Source organism: Anabrus simplex, chromosome 2, assembly GCF_040414725.1.
Source record: "Anabrus simplex isolate iqAnaSimp1 chromosome 2, ASM4041472v1, whole genome shotgun sequence".
Classification (NCBI taxonomy): domain Eukaryota; kingdom Metazoa; phylum Arthropoda; class Insecta; order Orthoptera; family Tettigoniidae; genus Anabrus; species Anabrus simplex.
Genome location: NC_090266.1, coordinates 650,649,133 through 650,671,086, shown reverse-complemented (window position 1 = coordinate 650,671,086; position 21,954 = coordinate 650,649,133). Strand labels below are relative to the sequence as shown.

The following is a 21,954-nucleotide window of genomic DNA, read 5'->3' as shown; positions in this document are numbered from 1 at the left end:
TAAAAACCATATTTAGCATTATTAATGTTGTTTTTTCACTATGTACAATAATTTACAGCTCCACCCGCTATCCACTGTTTGGTCAAGTTACATGTCTTTGTGGTATAGGTCCCGCAACAAGAGCTTGCCGAGACTCAAACGTGCGCAGAGACCAACATCTGTTGGCGAAGTTTAAGCTCATTGCGGGGCTCCTGTGTCTCGCCTGAATGCTGATTACCGGGCCCATTATTACTCAACCGCTCACTGAGAGGCACAGTGTACAGCTCTTTATCAAGTGTGTATTGAAAAGAAGCAAGAAGCGTGTGCTTGTATTATTAATATTTTATTTATATTTCGTACCTGAAAATGAATTTGTTGTAGTATGATATTCAGTGTACGTAGCAATGCCCCCATTTCGTTCTAAATTAGGGAGTGCTAAAACTTTACACAATCAAACTAGAGAAATTATTTATAATGTGTATAAATTCATGAAAAACAAAACCCACCCCACTGGAAACTTCTGTGCTTTTCAAAAGAGAGTGGCCGAAGCAACGGGTGTGTCGGAAAGGTCCGTGCAGAATGTAATACGAAACGCAAAGAAGATTGAAAGGGGTGAAGTGGATTCATTTTCAACGCCTGGAAAGAGAAGACCGAAGTCTGTCAAGAAGTATGAATAAGACGATTTTGAGAAATGCGCGGTCAGGCACACGATTCACACTTTTCACAATACCGAAGGCGAGAGACCAACGCTTGAAAAGATCCGTAAGAAACTGGTTGAGGATATACAGTTTAAAGGTTGCGTAAGAACACTAAGCAAGATAGTTCGAGGCCTAGGTTTTCGATGGAGGAAGACAAAAGACATGCATAGAATACTTATGGAGAAGCCTGACATAAGGCTCCTACGTGTGCAGTACATACAAAGCATAAAGCGGTACTGACAAGAGGGTAGGCCTATTGTTTACACTGATGAGACATATTTGCATAGTTCGCACAACAAGTCAAGTGCTTGGAGTGACAGTACTCTTCATGGACAGAAGTCACCTATCTCGAAAGGGCAACGATTAATAGTGGTACATGCCGGTTCAGATGCAGGTTTCGTTCCAAATGCTTTGTTAGTTTTCAAATCCAACCAAACAACAGGGGATTATCATGATGAGATGAACTATAGAAACTATGAGAAATATCTGACAGAGAAATGAATTCCTAATATACCACCCAACGCTGTAGTCGTGACTGATAATGCCTCGTACCATAATGTCCAATGTGAGCGTGCACCCACATCATCATCCAGAAAAAGAGTCATGCAGGATTGGTTGACTGATAAGGGTATTCCGTTTTCTACAGAGATGATAAAACCCCAACTGTACGCTTTGATTAAATCCCATAAATCACGCTATAAGTCATATCAAATCAACAGACTACTTGCTACATATGGACATACGATTTTGCGTCTACCGCCATACCATGACATAGATGTTGATTCCCATAGGGAATTTGCTCATTCAGGACAAATGTTTCAGATTCCCTATGGGAATCAACATCTATGTCATCTGATGGCCAAGCAGGCATCAATTTTTAGTGATTCTAATATCTTGTAATGAGACAAAGTCTCTTAGTGCATTGGCAATGCCGGTGGCTCCAGTTAGCCTACGCAGTGGCCTCCACGGTATGCACTAGCCAGCGTATTGGTAGGTGTGCTAGGTACCAACTGATGAGCCCACCCTAGCACACGAGGGCGAAACGCTGGCAACCAAGAATGAGCTAGCTGGAAAATTTATAATGTCCAATAACGGACCATTTATATTGGTATTACCGCCATACCACTCAGACTTGAACCCAAATCGAAATGTTTTGGGCTCAAGTTAAAGATTATGAAGCACAAAAGAACGTTACTTTCAGACTCGATAATGCTAGAACATTGCTGATGGAAGGAATTGCGTCAATTGGGGCAGAAGAATGGTTGAGTCGATGTAGGCATGTAATCGACACTGATAATAAGTACATTGCAAGCGACCACATAATGGATGAAGTATCAGACAGCATAATCATTAATCTGGAGAACGATAGTGACAGTGACGGAGAGAGCGTTAGTGATAGCGTGGATGACAGTGAAGGCGATATGAGCAGCTTTCAACCTCTTTCAGAAGATGCGGACTAGAACAAGCCATTGGGTAAGTTAACTGCTATTTTACGATCACATAATTCTTAATCTCTTTGTTTGTTATTGTTATTTCATTCAATGTTTCTGATTCTGCATGTCCAACAATATCATTATGCTATAGGGTAATGTGTCCTGGCTCTGGTTATAACTACAATAAGGCATTACATACACGCGCTGAGATTTCACTCGAACGCTGGTCACAGTTCAGCTGGCCAGACCGCCAGCGCAGACGGTTCATTAACAACTGCTTGCAGTAAGGCGATTTAACGAAGTGAGGGGGGGCGTGCAGTGCTACTACTGAACCCACCCGAACACTGCCGATGTTCTGCGCAGCTTTCTTTGGCAAGCTCTTCTTGCAGGACCTATACTTGTCAAAGCAGCCAACCAGGCTAAGCCCCGGCAAATCTGGACAGCCAGAACAGACAAACGTTGATTGTTTTTTACTTCCTGCTTTACAGCAGACCTTGCACTTTTTGCGTTTGGTTCCTCCTTTGGAGTCTCGTTCATAATTTTTCACCAACCGATGTAAGTTGTTCTTTCTCAGAGGAGTGCGCACTAGCTCTGCTTGATGGGGTGGCAGAAGTGATTCCACTATTTGTAGGCGAAAGTCGTATAAAACCATTTTCGGATTTCCAAGCCTGGTATTGTGCATATTGTATAAGTGGAAAGCATTCGTGATCATCAATTGAATGATATGGACAACATTTTTTTTGTACCAGCGAAGGGTTTTCCTTTCGTAAGGATAGTACGCACCGAGTTGGTCACACCGATCCGTCCCTTTTATGTATGCATTATACTGCACTATTGGCAAAGGTTTTTCTTTTTCTTGGCCCCTTTTATTTGTGACAGTGACCATTGTGTTCTCAAATTGCAAGGAAATGTATTGTACCACTCGCTTGTCCCTCCATTTGCCCACCATAATTCCCTCGGAGTACTAAACGATAGTTCCACCTTTAGGCAGTATTGTCGTCTTCACAATTGGAGGGTTGTGCTGCCAGTCAGCTTGGAGTTTTCCTGTACTGTATGTGTTGTCTGACAGCAGCTTAGATGCTAGGGCAAAACTATTATAATAATTGTCCATGAACATGGCATGGCCATTATTCAGAAGTTGCTCCAAAAGATGCATGACCACTTTTGTAGAGTGTCCTTTCCCAGACAACTGGTGGTTGGCTCCGGCATACACAATAAATTTGAAAGCGAGACCCTCAGGTTCATTTAGAGCATAAAGTTTTATGCCATACTTATGCCGTTTCCCCTTTATATACTGCCTGAAAATCAAGCGACCCCGCCAAAAGTACCATAGCTTCATCAATGGACAGTTCCCGTGAAGGATAATAAATGCTAGACATTTTATTGCTGAAAAAAATCAATAATTTGTCTCACCTTTTCCAACCTTTCTAATGACTGAGGTTTGAGATCAGTGATAGGTCTAGCCGGGGAAAAGTGTAAGCATCGTAATATAAGTAGAAAACGATCCCGGCTCATATACTGTCGAAACGCAGGAACGTTGAAAAGCCTGCGAGTTTTCCAATAATCTTGGAGTCTGCTCATTCGCAATGTTCCTGTATGAATCAGCAAACCCAAAAATGTCTTTAGTTCAATGACATCGACATCTTTCCATCTCGTAATGCGCGATTTCTCTTTGTGCTTGGCCCACAAAACAACTCTAACGCATAATTGTTTGTCTCACAACAAACAAAATCCAAAAAATTGTTATCAAGCAACAATAGAAACCAGTCAATTGGCTCGTTTTCTCCCGGTATCAGCACTAGCAGTTTGTTTTCTTTGCTAAATCTGATATTCTTCAAGCCGAATGTTCGATTTGACCGGAATGGGTTGAGTTCCAGTTCATCCTCACTTTCCGTTTCAGAATCAGCACTTCCTTCACTCGTAAACATCATCATCACTGCTGGACAAATCAACACTACAATGAGCCATCACATACTCACGATAAAAACAATTTAAATATAATTCAAAGTTATAACATGTAAGCCCACTACTTACACAATCGTAAAAAATCACCAAAAGATGTGCGACGAACAACGAACGAAAATATACCACACCACTACTACTCAAGGTGCGTACAACATACAATCTGTCTTCGTCAAGAGCTGAAATCACAAGAAATGGTAGGGCAACGCGGGCCGGATCCGGGTCACGCGCACTGGCGGGAAACGCGCTAAGGTCTGGATCCGGTCCCTCAGCATTGAACGCGTTAAACATATCACAGAACATATAGTGCATAAGCGGCTATGATATAGTTGTGAAATACGAAAATACAAGTGCAACAGTGATAATATGTAGTCAAAATTCAAAGTACAATCTCTAATGGTCAAATGTATGACTGTTGGCACATTGTTTATGGGTCACTCCAACTGTTAGATACTCGATTGGTTAAATGTTGTCATAAATCTAATAAATTAAGTTCACATGAGGTAAGATTGGAGTTAAATTGTACAAATCGCCATGGATAAGGAGACATCATGTTAATAGTTTATTCAAGGAGGCACAAATTGATGGTTAGATGCATATATGATGCACATGACAACATTTAACCAACTGAGTATCTAACAGTTGGAGTGACCCATAAACAGTGTGCCAACAGTCATATTTTTTTACCATTAGAGATTGTACTTTGAATTTTGACTACATACTATCACGATTGTACTTGTATTTTCATATTTCACAACCAAATCATGGCTGATGATGCACTATATGTTCTACGATATGTTAAAGGGACCCACAAACAATGTAACAGCATTTAACTATAACTGATGAATAGTGTCCCTAAACGTACACATTACCAATGTACCGGTATATTTCACTCTATCTTTCATAGCCAAATATAACTGACAGTTCACCGTTGTCTTTTGTATTACTCTATTTCAGATATACTAGCACGTTCAAAGTTGGGCAACACTAAACATCAGAATGTACTATACCAATTTGATTTCTAGGTTAACTTATACAGCTGATGATGACCCCAACTCAGGTCAAAACTAGTCCCATATATATATACACACACTGTCAGAAAAAAATATACAAACACCATGAAATAAGGAATGTAGAATACGGAAATTTTGTCAATACATTTGTCGAGGTGACATATTTAATGGATTAATGGTTCAAGAATACAGGTAAACATCCACGTGAGAAAAACCATTGCAAATGTGCCATGCTGGTCCATTAATAACCGGTGTAATCGCCTAACTGTTGAATACAGGCATGCAAATGTGCAAGCATTGTGTCATACAGGTGCCGGATGTCAGCTTATGGGATGGAGTTCCATGCCTGCTGCACTTGGTTGGTCAATACAGGGACGGTTAATGCCCATTGTGGATGACGCTGGAGTTGCCATCCAATGATATCCCATACGTGCTCGAATGGGGACGGATCAGGGAATCAAACACGTCAAGGCAACACGTCGACATTGTAGAGCACGTTGGGCTACAACAATTGCAAGGGGGCATGCATTATCCTGTTGGAAAACAGCCCCGGGAATGCTGTTCATGAATGGCAGCACAACAGGTTGAATCACCAAACGGACGTTCATATCTATAGTCAGGGTGCATAGGATAACCACGAAAGTGCTCCTGCTGTCACAGGAAATTACTTCCCAGACCAAAACTCCCGGTGTAGGTACAGTGTGTCGATGCCGCGGACAGATGGAATACAGGCGCTCACCTGGCCTCCTCCTAACCAGCACACGGCCATCAATGGCACCAAGGCAGAACCGGCTTTCATCGGAAAACACAACGGATCTCCACTCCATCCTGCAATGAGCTCTCGCTTAATACCACTGAATTCGCAGACGGGAGTGGTTTGGGGTAACCAAATTTTAGTAGTCATTCTCTGTGTATTGTCTATCTGGGTGGTATTCCTATGTTTGTTGTTGTGTTTCATAAGACTAACTGTTTGACCGAGATGAAACATTATTTTGTTTCACGATCTAACCTTACCTCTGGTGGTCGCATATAATAACCACATAATAAAGTACACTTTCGGAGGACCACTTAAATGTTATTAAGAAAATCAAGTTTTACAAAAAGTAAAGAGCACACAAGTCACTGATTTATTCAGTTATACGTGGACTAAAATACACCTTACTGTATGTACTGCCTGTACATATAAAATTATACATTTACACATATGAGGTAAGCATTGACACTAAAGGTACTCGTCCACGATGCAACAAAACTTACATGCCACTTTTGTGTTGCGCAAGAAAAATGACAGGCACTGTTTACACACAGCACGCAAGTTTGCCTTTTTCCTTCTTGCGCAACACGGAAACTTGCGCGCCCAAAGAAATGTTGCACCGAGTGTTTACACCACGTTATTTAAGTGGCGCAAGTTTTCTCGCATGCAACTTTCCTAGTCAGCTGTTCTAGCGGATGTGAGTGTTGATAGTAGCAAGCATGTCTTCTGGCAAGGTGTTATTGGCGGCTTCCGGCTTGCTTATCACTGATTGTATTATGGCGACGAAAATAAAGACGACAAAGAGCGAAACTGAAAAGTTGGGTGAGGGAATGGATTTTAGGTCGTGAACATTGTGGTGTTGTTAATAACTTGCTACAGGAATTGTACATGGGAGACCAAGTCTTCTACAAGAATATGCTGTGAAAGTCAGAGACTGATTTTGAATATCTACTGAGAGGAGCAGCGCCGTTTATACAAAAGAAAGACACGCTAATGAGAAAACATGACATTGAGATATTTAGCAACAGGTAAGCCGATTTTTCTTAAATATGGATTTTATACAGTACACATAAGGAATAATTTCTTTTAGCTTATTGTAATTTCCTACATTTTGTTTTGTTACAGGTGACAGTTATCAAGCATTGATACCGACATGCGCTATTTCACGTGTAATATCTGAAGTTTGTGATGCTGTTTACAGCGTGATGAACGCTCTCTGCCGTTTTTGTTTATTTCTGTAGTCCATTGCCTCAACCTTCCATAAACATTCTTGTGTTTCAACTAAATATATCAGCTTTCTCGTCATCTCCCTCGTCCATTTCGTGTTCTGAGACATTGTAACCTGTAAATGAACTTACGTAAATTATGTAATTATTACTAAGATGGGTATCTATTTTGAGGCATGTTATATTTCATTTACAATAAAGAATATACAGGTACGTACTTACGTTAATTTATTCCCGAGTGTGAACCTCCCAACATCAGTATAATGTCACAGCAGACGGCCACGTGAGAAAGTTGCGCCACAAAAATGATCTAAACTTTTCACGCCACTTTCAGATGGCGCAACTTCCTCTCTTCCGCTGTGTACACGATGCCACTTTTGACTTTGCACGCAACTTGGAAGTTGCGCAGAATCCGAGTGGCGCGTGCAACTTTTCGAATTGCATGACTGTTTACACGAAGCCACTCAACTTTTCTTGCTCAAATCGAAGTTGCATGCCATTTTAGTTGCATCGTGGACGAGTAGCTTAAAAAACACTAGAAATATTGTTTACACTTGAAAGGACGTAACTAAAATTGTGCCAATGGTTTGGCTGCGCTTAAAATGTTAGCACTGTTGTGCAATTACATAATTTCATGAGACTGTTGTCTCCACATGTTACTTGCGGCATGTCTGACGTGCTTCTGCCTTGTCCCTAGCCAGTCACTCGCGCCAGAAAACAGTCCCGGAAGCGGTGCTGCCCTCTATATACAACTTCATCAACAAATACATTATACAGTATAAATGAAGTACTACAATATTGTTAAGTTAAAACAAAAATACATGATATAATTACAAAATATAATTGTTAATGCGATATGTGCAGTAACACTAACATAAGACTAAGACTAACATGTGTACATGTGTAGAATTTAAATTTTCATACTTCGACCAAACTGGCTGTAGCTTTCTCACAAGATGCCTTGAACATGTTAATGCTGCAGAACACAATAAAAATTCTGCTATGAGTGTTCACATGAGATAATCAGGCCACCATTTTACAACTATAGAGAAAGACTTAAAAATTATCAAAAAGATAGAAAAGGGAAAATTTATGACAGAAGTAGAAAATATCTATATCCATCTAGACCAACATTTCAATAGGGAAAAAAACTTAAATGACAAAATCGAAATGAAAAATCCTTTACATGAACAACTGCCTAAACTTTTACAAATGCTTATTCTAGAAAAAAGTAACTTTGCTAAAGCTTTTATCCCCAAAACAACCAATAATCATGTTACATTAATGAACACAACCCCTCTCTGCGCCTACTCTAAACGTTCATCTTGATAACTGAAACATGTGATAGGTTAAACCTTGTTCCCCTTTTCCTTTTGTAAGAATAGTATGCCTTGAGTTGGTCACACTGATCAGTCCCTTTCATGTGTGCATTATACTGCACAATGGCAAAGGTTTTTCTTTTTCTTGGCCCCTTTCATTTGTGACAGTGCCCATTGTTCTCAAATTGTGAGGAAATGTGTTGTACCACTTGCTTGTCCCTCCATTTGCCCACCATAATTCCCTCGGTGTACTGAGCGACAGTTCCATCTTTAGGCAGTATTGTCGTCTTCACAATTGGAGAGTTGGAGGAGTCAGCTCAGAGTGTTCCTGTACTGTATGTGTTTTCTGACAGCAGCTTAGATGCTAGGGCAAAACTATTATAATAATTGTCCATGAACATGGCATGGCCATTATTCAGAAGTTGCTCCAAAAGATGCATGACCACTTTTGTAGAGTGTCCTCTAAAGGTTTAACCTGTCACATGTTTCAATTATCAAGATGATAAGATATTTGAATTTTATAGACTCTTATCATCAAAGGATAACAAACTTTTAGCCCAATCTCATTTTCAAACTTCAAATGACTATAACTAATCATTAGTTCTTAAGATTGAATCACAAGTCATTCTTCAAGATTTTAGACATACCAATTGTTTGTAAATATTTGAGAGCAAACTCATTCTACCATAATTTTAAATGAATGTATTTTTATCAACTTTTCTACTATTAAGTCCTCGTTTATACAGCACGCTATCAATGATTCTGTCTTCTATGATATTTTAGTAAAATAAGTTTAAGATTTTAATATGTACAAATAGTTTTTAAGTCATTAGTTAAGAATATAAACCAACCTTTGAGGTTCTAGATCGGCTGATGATGCTGTAGAAAGGAGCAAAACATATCCCGCATATAACTTCATATTAATGAGGAAACTCTAATTGTACCGTAAAACCACTTTCTTTGACTTTGACCACTTTCTCATATATTTTAAAAATTAAAATGTGAAATATTCCCTCTAATTTCCTGAAAAATTTAATATAAATTCTGCCATGTTTGTTCTTCATTTTTAAATATGAACATAATTGTACTTGTTGTTAAGTAATGATTTATTTTTTTTTTGCTAGGGGCTTTACGACGCACCGACACAGATAGGTCTTATGGCGCCGATGGGATAGGAAAGGCTTGGGAGTTGGAAGGAAGCGGCCGTGGCCTTAATTAAGGTACAGCCCCAGCATTTGCCTGGTGTGAAAATGGGAAACCACGGAAAACCATAAGTAATGAATTATGATTATCGAAAATAACTCAAGAAACGAAGTTTTCTTCGACGTACTGTTACTTCGGCCACCGTGAATGTTTTTTTAAAACCTGCAGAAATTAAAACGATATGTGGTGAAACAGATGTATAGTCATCAAATTCACATTTTCCACAAAGAAGAAACTAATTTAGCCTGAGCGTACAAGCATTGTATGATATTACAAATTACACGTTGCATTGCAAAAATATTTGTAATGGTACAGAACATAATAAATAAAAGGTACGAAAATCATAAAGCCCACTTATATGGAGAGAAAAAGAGGGCAGAAAAGAAGGAATCTTATAGACTGTCCTTATAGTACACTGTCTTCCAAATTAGAAAATATCTGGGCCGTCAATCAAGTTCTTAAATGTGTATCATCCGTCAACTGATATCCGTCTACCGGTATTTATCATTGAAAATGGGAACCGCCTTTCCCCTCCCTGTCGGGATAAACTTCCCCGTTTATTGTCATTGTGCCTTTATTATTCTCTTCTGAAGCGTTCTTGAAGTAAACAGGATTGTAAATAAAATACCCACGGCCGCGTAGTGTTTTCATGCATGTTCTTGGCATGGCCGAAGTTACCCCGGAAGACAACAACTTTTATCAAAAAACTATTCCCTGAAAAACCTATTTGAATAAAATGCATCAACTTGTGTTGATCAGTTACCAGACGTACTTACATTCTGATCCCATAAACCACTGGAATGGAGAATCGAATGCTGGGGCTAGAGAACAGTTTCTTTTCTGCTGTTACCAGACAAGACAATAGTCGGGGCTGAGAAAAAAAATTGATTGATTCAACAATGAGCCTGCCAATATTCTTTTGACTACCAAGTTTTGATAGAGCATTCTAATGTATGTACATTTTAGTTGTTGCAAGTGGTTCATCTTTCTCAGTATAGGAGGCAGGAGAAAATAAGTGTTGCTATTCGTCAGTGGCCGAAGTTACCCCACTTTATGGTAATAACATTTCGATGTATTGAATAGGTGGTTTATAATAAAACATCATTGGTGTAATGCTAATGTAAGCAGTCAGCAGTCAACTCAGGGGCATATTCTCCTTGAATGCAAGGCATTCATTGCATGCGTTATGATAACACAAAGAACTGTCCGATGTACGATTTTAGGTTGTTTCAAGTCGAATATTAACAATTTCATCTCTCAGAAGTTCAAAAGTTCTGCGCAGCTGAACTTGTTCCGTTGCTTGACTACGTGTGGTGCTCGTGTAGTCTCGCCATCTACTCCATTCTAGGAAGAAAGAGACAGCAAATTGAGGAGTTAAGGATGTAAGGCATTCAATCTTAAAATTGCATTCGGTGGCAGTAGTAGTTCTGAAACCCTCCGAATGATGTCGCTGCAATTGAAACTTGGTCAGAATTTGTCACCCCATACCCGTGCTACCCTCTGCCATCTGTTAGCAACTTGGAGAAAGTCGGCATGTTTACAGCGAACGGGACCCACAATTACCCCCCAGCGAGAACCCAACGTGACGAAACTGGCCAATGCCACTGGGGTGACTTACATCCAGTGCTTGAGTTGTGGCTAACTAGTGAGTTCATTGTGTGTTTTGCTGATTTGTGAGTTCATTCTGTGTGTGCTGTTCCTGTGCTATTTGTCGTTTTCGGTGTTTTTATTATATTTTGCGCACATGTGGTATTAACGATGGATGAGTCTAAAACGGATATAATTGTAAATCAGTTTGAAAAGCCATTTACCGGCCGTTCGTTTGATGAAAAGATTCAAATAGTTAAAGCCGGGAGACCTCTACCTTCCCTCGTAAATATCTTCTTCTTCTTCTTCTTCTTCTTAATCTGCTTACCCTCCAGGGTTGGCTTTTTCCTCCGACTCAGCGAGGGATCCCACCTCTACCGCCTCAAGGGCAGTGTCCTGGAGCTTCACTCTCTGGGTCGGGGGATACAACTGGGGAGGATGACCAGTACCTCGCCCAGGCTGGCTCACCTGCTATGCTGAACAGGGGCCTTGCAGGGGATGGGAAGATTGGAAGGGATAGACAAGGAAGAGGGAAGGAAGCGGCCGTGGCCTGAAGTTAGGTACCATCCCAGGATTTTCCTGGAGGAGAAGTGGGAAACCACAGAAAACCACTTCGAGGATGGCTGAGGTGGGAATCGAACCCACCTCTACTCAGTTGATTTCCCGAGGCTGAGTGGACCGTGTTCCAGCCCTCATACCACTTTTCAAATTTCGTGGCAGAGCCGGGAATCGAACCCGGACCTCCGGGGGTGGCAGCTAATCACACTAACCACTACACCACAGAGGCGGACCCTCGTAAATTTAAAAACAGAAAACAAGAATTGTGTACGCACGTTCAATCCAGAAAAATACAGTAAAACTTTTTGGCTCGAGTTCACCTACATGTAATTAGGGTGAGTAGAATTGAAATTTACTTAATACATTGTGTTAACTGCATGGTTACTAGTTGCATGCCTCAGTGGAGATTCCAGGATACGCCACTGAGTCAACTGTTTCAAGGTTACAATCAACATGTGCTGCATGATAGGCAGTTGTTAAAGATGGTGATTTGTTGATGTGTGTGTTTTGTTTGTGACGGCAGTTGATTAGGTTATGCGTGATTAATGTGTAAATAATTAATTGTAAATAAAAACCAGTGTACGCAAGTTTACAGCATTTTGTGTGCGTCTTTGTGGCTACAACAAGTTGAAATGTTTTGTGGATTCACTTGTGATGGATAATGCTGCTGATGTCTTATGGATGCAACCTTTGCTGGAAAAGAGGGTAGACATGGCATCATAACCAGGGCAGGGATTTCTATGTAAATGGTTTTTTTTTCTTTAGCTCCTCCAGTACAAGACAGAAGTTCATGGATATCATTAGTGAAAAGTTCCAAACAACAGACAGTAAGAAGGTTCAGTGTACAGAAAGACAATGGGTGGCATACAGAAATGCTTTAGTATAAAAAGCAATAGAATGCCTGGGAATAGCTGTTTGTAAAAATGGGAAAAAGCTAACATTTTGGTGGTAAAAAGAAGGGGTATCAGAAACAGCTCCAAGCAAGTACTGATGCACACAGGGAGTTGTACGTACATGAAAGGAAAAGAGCGAAACAAGTAACTGTTGAATCCAAGAAGACGTTCTAGTAACATTTCAGTAATAACCTGGAAAGGCTAGGTCAAGGGGCAGAAAACCTTTTCTGGACAGTAAGGGAGAGAAAAAGGAAATGAATAGCGTTTTGAGTAAATCAGGTGAACTCAAAATAGATCCCAGGGATTCACTGGACAGGTGAAAGGAATATTTTTAAAATCTTCTGAGCGTAAAAGGAAAACTTTCTCGTGTTGTCGCGAACAACCAAGCTCACAGGAAGGACAATGATGCTGGTGAAATTATGCTTGAGGAAGTGGAAAGTATGGTAGATAAATTCCATTGTCATAAAGCAGCAGGATAGGATAAAATATCATCATAGAGTAATATGATTACCATGGAATGTTAGTAAGGTACCCTCTGATTGGACAAAAGCAGGAACTGTACCTATCTATAAGTAAGGAAACAGGGAGGAACCATCTTTCACCCTCCTTCCCCCTCACACTAGGCGTCCCGCAAGGATCACCCCTCTCCCCACTCCTATTTATCCTATTTGTGGCCGATATCCCCCAACCTCTTCCCCCTATCCAACTCCTACAGTTCGCCAACGACACCACCATCCTAGCTCCCTTACACGCAGTCCAAGCCATGAACCGCTCAGTCCAACCCTACCTCAACACCTTCCTAACATGGTGCGACCGGTGGCACCTAAAACTAAATCCTGAGAAGACCCAGTCCATCCTTTTCAGGCGTAGATGGGGGAAAATCAGCGTATCCCGCAACCCGGATAATCTCCAACTCCAGATCCGCAGATCCCCTATCTGCACACAACCCACCCTAAAATACCTAGGTATCCTCTCGGACCAAAATCTCATCTTCCGCCCCCACTTCCAATACCTAAAAACCAAGACTGCCGCCCGAGCCCGGCTAGTGCGCTGCCTAGCCGGGACCCGGTGGGGTCTCAAATCCCCCCCACTTCACCCAAACACCGTTCCATCTTTTCCGGTCCCTCACCCCACCCGATGGGGGTGCCACTTAAGTAAATAGGAAGCTGTGTCACAAAACCCCATCACTTTAACTCCCATAATCCTACAACCCCTTGAAAATCCCACCCCCAATTCACCCCAAGTAAAACAACCAAAATACCCAGTGAGCCCTCCGCGACCTCCTCCCCTCCATCAGATTTTAATGTTAAAATACAAGCCCATGTATTAATGTACCTCTTGTATGTTTCAGAAGCAGTGAATACCATCCAAACTAGTATAGGACCTATAAGTAAAATACGTCCCAAGCAAAACCAAGAAGTTCAGTCCTAGCAACCATGTAAAATTCTAAAAACCAACTGTAAATAATGTAAACAATTCTGTAACCAGCTACAAACAATGTAAATAATTGTGTAACCAACAGCAAAAACAGGAAATATTGTAAATTTTGCAAATAACTATTAATTGTAAATATCCTCAAACCAACTGTAGATAATGTAAAAAAAAATTCTGTAACCCAATGCAAACAATGTAAATAATTTGGTAATCAACAACTGTAAATAATTTTGTAATCAACAAATGTATTGTAAATAACTTGTAACTACCCCATTGTAAATATCCTAATAAACCCCCAATAAAAAACTGGGGGTAAGGGATATATTTCAAAATATTACATGAGACATCAAATAATAAGAAAATAATGAAAAATGAAACAATTATTGTTGTAAAACCACAATGTAAAAACACATGCAAATTGTAATCAGATTGTATAAATAGAAAAGATCAATAAACACTTAGCCAAGAGGTTGGGACCCCCTCCCAACTCCTTCAACAAAGCAAATTTCGATCCCTCTCTTCCAACTCCATCAAATCCCCCAAACCCGCCAAATCTCCTGGCCAGAGAGAAGGCGTAACCTTCTAGGTGGCCCGCCTCTTCCCTTTGGGAAGGGGAACGAAAACTTTCCCCTTGGTCCTTGGAGGGTTTTTTCTATTTGCTTTACATCACACTAACACAGATAGGTCTTATGGTGACGATGGGATAGGGAAGACCAGGAATGGGAAGGAAGCGGCCGTGGCCTTAATTAACGTACAGCCCCAGCATTTGCCTGGTGTGAAAATTGGAAACCACAGAAAACCATCTTCAGGACTGCTGACAGTGGGATTCAAACCCACTATCTCCCGCATGCGAGCTCACAGCTGCGCAACCCTAACCGTACGGCCAACTCACCCAGTACAGGGAGGATTGCAACAACTATCATGGTACTTCATTGACAGGAATACCATGCAACGATTTCACTGACACTTTGGAAGGGATGGTGCACTAAGTAGTAGAGCTTAATTTGGATGAAAACCAGTGTGGTTTCAGACCGCAGAGGGGCTGTCAGGATCAAATTTTAGTATGTGTCAGATAATGAAAAAATGCTACGAAAGGAATAGGGAGTTTTGTTTAAGTTTTGTAGATTTAGAGAAGGTATATGACCAAGGGAAAAAATGTTAGCCACACTGGGGGACTATGGGATTAAGGGTAGATTACTGAAAGCCATCAAAGCTATTTATGTCGACATTTGGGCTGCAGTAAGAACCAATGGTAGAATGTGTACATGGTTCAAGGTACTTACAGGGGTTAAGACAACCTTTGTTCTTCATAGTTTACATGGATCATCCAAGACCAACTGCAATACTCAGACCTCAAGGCAGGCTTTGATTAGTAGAAAGATGGCAGTGAGCGCAGCCCATGCATGAATTCAGTTTAAAGTAATCATTGCGAGTGAAGTATTTTGAGTCTGCTTTTGTGGCTGCTTTTTATAGCTTTCAATAGTGATAAAGAAGTATAGGAGTTGTATGTCATTTTTTAAAAGTTTTATATACTAAGTTTAGGTTATCTCCCATTTGCATGTGGTCACGTATAGGTTGTGTGTTCTTTGTGTTCGAGTGTTATTGTGATTATTATTATTATTAGTGTCATTTTAGAACATAATGTACATATTTTAGATTAATATGGGTCGATCGTGTTGTGTAAATCTCTGTAAATAAAATTATGGCAATTCTTTGGGAATTTATGCCTTCACATTTTCAAAGGACAAAGTCTTATGAGAGAAATGGATTTCACTGTAAATAATAAGACTGTTGTCTGCATCAAACATTTTGACCCTAAGTTTATTGTGCGTGAAGATGTTTTTCCTGCTGAGAATGGTGAACCGATTCACGTCCCTAGGAAGAGTCCTAAAATAGCACCTTATGCCCATCCAAACATATTTGACAATCAGCCTTCGTATAATACCATAAGTCTGCCTCGAGAAAGAAAGGATCCTGAAGAGCATAAACAGCAATTGCTACAGCAAAACGAAGAAGCATTTAGACATTGGTGTGAAGAGGACTAAATAGATCATTTTCAGGTTTTCACAACAGAAGTGAAGAAGAAAAATGTGAGCCCATTCAATGCGATTATTGTAAAAGATGATAGTGTTCTATTCTTAAAACTTTAAGACCAAGATATTCCATCAATAGTGGTGAGTTTTAAAGTGGTGAGTGACCTAGAAGTGAAAGTGCATTTTAAAACATTCCTTTACCCTACAGAAAAATTAAGGTTTATATTAGGATGTGAAGTACATGATGGCCTGAAGTGTGACGGATGGAGCAAATTTGAAACTCTGGTAAGTCATCTTGGTAATTATGAAGAAAGTAGTATTGAACTGAGTGACAGAGTGGTGAACTTTCTGAAAAAAGTCCTTGTTTTAGATTGTGAAAAAGAACAACTGAAACACAGTAAAATTAATTTTGCAGTAGAACAGTTTGTACAGTTTATTGAAGCAAATGAATGAGATATTCTCCTGAGTTGCTAATATGGGCAGCAACTTTTTACTCTTCTTTTCCTGGGGCTTATCGCATGTTGAGGAATACACATGTGATGACTTTACCACATCCTGTCTAGTTAGGACACTTTTTGACAAGAACAGGTCCAAATAGCACTGGTAGTGGGCCTTCTCAAAAAGCATTTTTGAAGGAGAAGGCTAAATTTCTCCAACACAATGATTATGTTGTGACACTGATTTGGATGAAGTCTTTGTCAGTTCTAAACTGACATACAAAGCTGGAAATATTTTAGGAGTGGTAGAAAATAGTTCTGAGCTCTTATCATTCAGGTTTGATACTTTCTGACCACAAAAATGTTATTGGTCTCTTCCTAGTTATAAAACTAAATGCAGAAACACTTTTGAAACTCATAATAGAAGTTCTAAAATTTATGAATGAATTAGGGTTTGAAGTTGTGTGCATGATCTCTGACAATCATAGTACAAACAGAAGAATGTTGGTGTGGTTCTGTAAAACGTTGTATTCCAAACCCATTTAATTCATTGTGTGTCATTTATTTTCTTTCTGATAGTGTTCACATACTCAAGTGTATCAGAAATAACTAGCTCAATAGGTCTAATCAAACATTCACTATCCCAAATGTTGAAGAGACTTTTCCGGTAATTAGTAACACGCTCAGTATTCCTAATAGCACTGCTACATGTCAGTATTCTACAGTTGAAGCTAGGTTTTCAGACTTGAAAGCCGTATTCCACACAGAAAAAAAAAAACATGCTTTTGAAGGGGGCACCAAATTTATAAAGAAAAGTCCTTTTTCCTACTTCAGTAGAACGGCAGAATGTTTCCTTGGCAGTAAATATTTTTTATGTGAAGAATGTTGCAGCTCTAGAAATGTTGAAGAGTGAAGGTGTTGATATTTCTATTGGCACAATTCAGTTCTTGAAGCTGATTGGTAGGTGGTGGGCAATATCCAATGTTCAGCATCCAATGAAGGGAAAATATACCAAAAATGATGACTCCCATCCTAGAAAGTTTGAAAGTTTACATTGACGTTTGGCACATGTCACATGCTGCAGAGAAACTGAGTAATGAAACTCACCTTGCTTTGACCCATACTTTGACAGCATTAGTTCAGTTGTATAGATGCATTTTTAGTAATTTTAACTGATCAAATGTACTTACAGCAAAGTTACAGACTGACAGTTTGGAAGGAAGGTTTGGAGCCTATAGAAGGTTAAGTGGGTGTGCTTATAATGTATCAGTTGAACAGGTTCTTGAGTCGGAGAGAAAATTGAAAGTGCTGAACGTACTAAAAATGCAATCTGGTTAAACTTGTTGAATATACACTCGATAATTTTTCAACTGAACTACACAATGTCCAGAAGAAACAAGTTCAGAATTTAGACAGGATAGAGCTAGCATTAAGTGACACTGAGTGTGTAACAATCCCACCCCACTCACAGAGGATTCTTATTTGTAATGTCAGCTATACTAGTATGAAGATCATGAAGAAGCTTAAGACTTATAACAACTGTGCTGATTGTGTTGAGATGCTATAGTCAGAAGAAGAAATGGTGATACACAGTGATGATGCCAAAATGCTCTCATATTTTAGGCAGTTAAACAGAGGTGGCTTGAAGTGTCCACCACCGATCATGGGTTCTATGTGTTGTAAAATATTCATGCTCATTCAGGTCCTCATAAATAGTGCTTATGAAGCAATGTGTGAACATTTTGGCCAATATTTTTATTAACAATTACACAAAGGACTTAAATGAAAAAATCTCCCAAGAAATTACCAAGAAACTTGAAAAGCAGGGTGCCAAGAGAAAGACTGATGAAACAACACTTGGGAAGAAACAGCACATTAGGAAAGAGTTGACACTCAGCAGCAAGTAACTTTAAGGTAATAAATCAGAGGTGCCAACCTTTGAAGTGGGTTATCAGTAATTCTCCCACCCCCCACCCCACCCCCTACCCTTCAGAAAAAGTTTGAGTCAAATCCAAAGCATGCTCCTCTCCTACTGATTATGACACGCCCTTTGCCCTCCCCGACAGCAATGTGTTCTAATGTATATCATATTACACAATAGAATTTGCACATTACCTGATAATACCATGATAAAACAATCTTTGTAGCTTATTTTGCACCCAGCACCTGCTTTTCAGTGTAGGTATTCTTGAAGCATCCTTCCCCCCGAGATGATATTTTCATCTTCTGGCCCTAAATTCTGTTTGAGACAAAGTGAAAACTCCTTTTGAGGGAAATTTACTGTGAGGTACACTTAATACAGTACTGCAAATACAACATTACAGGTTCTATAGTGAAGAAGAGAAGAGTAGAGCTCCTTCATTCACAATGAATTTCACAACGTTCATGGATAGCAAAAAGAACTGAAAAACTGAATAAGTTTAGATGCGAAATCACACGCATTGAAGCTAGGAGGGTTGAACAGTAATGTTCGAAAGAATTGAACATGTTTCTTATTTCCTTTTCCTCGCAGAAAATTATTTTCGCAATAATGTTGCTTTTCCATAATAATTTCCCCTTAGACCGTAATGCCATAATCATGAAGCAAAATCCATAATAACTATGGACGTTCCGTAATACTTGGCACCTCTGATAAATTAATTAATTTTGAGTCATTAACTAATGTTTATTTTTCTGGAGTAGACACTTTCTTTAAATCTGTTCGATATGAGCAGTGCTAGTTTTGTTCGACTGCAATATTTTTGTGAAGGGTGAATAATGAGCTAATGGGTATGTTGTGCTAGTGTTAAAAGAAGGAAAAATGATTTTTTTTTTTTTTTTTTGTTTGGTGTTATGTTGTTTAGTCCGTAATTTGTTTGTTGTATGTGTGCAATACTAGTTTTGTTCGAATGCAATATTTTGGTGAAGGTGAATAATGAGCTAATAGGTATGTTGTGCTAGAGTTAAAAGAAGGAAAACTGATTTCTTTTGTTGGTGTTGTGTTATTTAGTCTGTAATTTTCTTGAATATGTATTTACATTTAAATGAAGTCGTACTTATAATTTGCTGTTTGTTGTAAAGCTTTCAAAGTCCGCTCTATGTGACATTCTCTCCTAGATAAAGCGCAATTAAAATTACCACTGTTATTTTATATTTCAAATATTGCGTGTTTGATAACTATAGATAAAAGTTTTTGTACTACAAATTTCAAACGACTATCAACTTTGGCCATATCAGCTTTGGACAGGTACGGCAGCCATGTTTTCTTTGCACTGTGGTCTGAGGATTGTAGTTGGTCTTGGATCATCTACTGAAAAATATAAAGTGTCAGGGAGGGATTTAGTTAGGTGGAAATGTAACAAGCAGTTTGGCCTATGCTGACAACTTGGTCTTAATAACAGATTGTGCTGAAAGCCTGCAGTCTAATATTTTGGAACTTGAAAATATGTGGAATGAAAATGATATGCAAATTAGCCTTTTCAGGACTGAAGTGATGACAGAAGGTACAAAAACGAAGAGTATTGAATGTCAGGTTGGGAACACAAAGCAAGTTGCTTTATGTCGCACCAACACAGATAGTTCTTATGGTGACGATGGGATAGGAGAGGGCTAGGAGTGGGAAGGAAGCGGCCATGGCCTTAATAAAGGTACAGCCCCAGCATTTTCCTGGTGTGGAAATGGGAAACCACGGAAAACCATTTCAGTGCTTCCAACAGTGTGGCTAGAACCCACTATCTCCCGAATTCTGAACACTGACCGCATTTAAGCTACTGCAGTTAGCAAGTTCGGCTCCCGGGTAGTATAGTAAGCGAGATTGAATCAAGGTGCAGCATAACTAATGCAGAGCTCACAGCTGCGATCAAGAGTATTCTGTTTTGTTTTGTTTTTTGGTCTTTTTTACAAGTTGCTTTACGTCGCACCTACACAGATAGATATTATGGCAATGATGGGATAGGAAAGGGCTAGGAGTCAGAAGCGGCCATGGCCTTAATTAAGGTAGCCTACAGCCCAAGCATTGGCCTGGTGTGAAAATGGGAACCCACAGAAAGCCATCTTCTGGGCTGCCAACAGTGGCGTTCGAACCCACTATCTCCTGGATGCAAGCTTACAGATGCACGCCCCTAACCGCACGGCCAACTCGCCCAGTACAGTATTCTGTAAGAATGAAGACAGCTCCTGGACAAAACTATCTGTACAGCGGTCTGTTTTCAGACCAATGTTGCTTTACGGGAGTGAAAGCTGGGAGGACTTACGGTATCTTATTCATAAGTTAGAAGCAACAGACATGAAGGTATAGAGAATGATTGCTGGTACAAACAGATGGGAACAATGACAAGAGGGTAGTTGGAATAAGGAGATAAAGGCTGAGTTGGGAACGAACTCGACTGATGAAGCTGTACGCACAAACCAGCTTTGGTAGTGGGGTCATGTGGGGCGAATGGAGGAAGATAGGTTACCTAGGAGAATAATGGACTCAGTCATGGAGGGTAAGAGAAGTAGAGGGAGACCAAGACGGCGATGGTTAGACTTGGTTTCTAATGATTTAAAGATAAGATATATAGAACTAAACAAGGCACCAGAGCTAGTAACAAAAAGAGGATTATGGCAGAAATTAGTAAAATCTCAGAGGCTTGGAGATTAAACACTGAAAGGCTTAAGTCTACAGTGAAGATGTATGTATGTATGTATGTATGTATGTATGTATGTATGTATGTATGTATTTATTAGCTATAGTTAAAATGCTGTTATATGTTTACGAATCAGGATATCTGAAACGATTAAAAACATATTTGTTCATTTGTACATATTTTTACACACATTTGAAATTTCTTTCATAGGAAAAGTAGAAAAATATGATTTTTTTTGCAATGAACATAATACTTTTTGAACAGATATATTTACATACTGGTAATTTAATATTTAATTTTAAATATATTTAATATTTCATGGGTTCAAAATTATTCTTGTCAGTAAATCACTTAACATTAATTTTACTAACATCAACATTTCAAAGTTAGATTCTGGTATTTCTATGAAATTTGGAAAGCAAGTTCTGCTCTATGCACATTCCTTTCATTCTTGCTGGCTTTGGCCTTGTCACTCATATCACTGTGATCTGTATAAAAAAAAAAGTTTGAACACGTGTTCTGTGACTTTCCTTTATATTCTTATTGTGTGGCTTTCATGTCTGAACAATATTACTATTTTTACAAGTATGAACATTTGATACAATACAGATATTTTCTACATTTAATGTGCACCATTATAAAAAACTAGTCCATACTTTACTCCAAATTTTGAACACTTTTAAGCCCATATATGTGTATATATAACCAGTTTTATTATACAGGATGCCCCATTTACCTTGACCACACAATAACTCCATACCACCAAGCGAGTGGCTGCACGAGTCATGTAGCTGTCAGCTTGCATTCGGGAGAAAGTG

The 21,954-nt window shown here is 39.4% G+C and overlaps 1 protein-coding gene across 1 annotated transcript in view; it reads right to left on the bottom strand.

Annotated features, from left to right (window-relative positions):
- The window catches only part of LOC136864312 (ER degradation-enhancing alpha-mannosidase-like protein 1), a 305,977-nt gene that overhangs the window by 263,405 nt on the left and 20,618 nt on the right, over nt 1-21,954 (bottom strand). The gene's annotated exons all lie outside the window — the stretch shown is intronic.